The sequence below is a fragment of the Diachasma alloeum genome, unplaced genomic scaffold (genome assembly GCF_001412515.2).
Source record: "Diachasma alloeum isolate Michigan unplaced genomic scaffold, Dall2.0 Dall_scaffold_00364, whole genome shotgun sequence".
Lineage (NCBI taxonomy): Eukaryota > Metazoa > Arthropoda > Insecta > Hymenoptera > Braconidae > Diachasma > Diachasma alloeum.
Genome location: NW_021680503.1, coordinates 914541 through 915029, shown reverse-complemented (window position 1 = coordinate 915029; position 489 = coordinate 914541).

The window sequence follows — 489 nt, the reverse complement described above, 5'->3', positions numbered from 1 at the left end:
AGTGAAAAAAAAATGGATTTTTTATTGTTCGTTTGCTCCGCAGACGCTTAAAATTTTAAAAATAGTCCAGGGCCTCCACTTTTTGAACTTGTAATGATTTTTCTTTGGCCTCAACAAATACTCAATAAACCCTAACCCAGAAGTCTCGATTATCCAAACACGGCCAACTCATTACCTTCGTTCTCGTAATCCGACAAGTCTGAAACGCCAAAAACCATAACGCTAACACTGGACTTCGGGGACAATCAGCAGCTCATCCAATCCTTATTTCGTGTATTTAGGGCGCCAGCCGATTTTTAGCAACGCGGAATCGACAAACCGCAAACGGAACCGTATTTTCTTAAAACTAAATACTGATCGTCCCCAAAAATCCAATAACGACAAGAAACATATCGCAAACCATACGCAGAAATGTGGATTACGAGGGTACGGGATTTACTCGGCTGCTCAGTGTGCGGGTCGTGGAGAGAGGGGTGGATTCGTGGACGA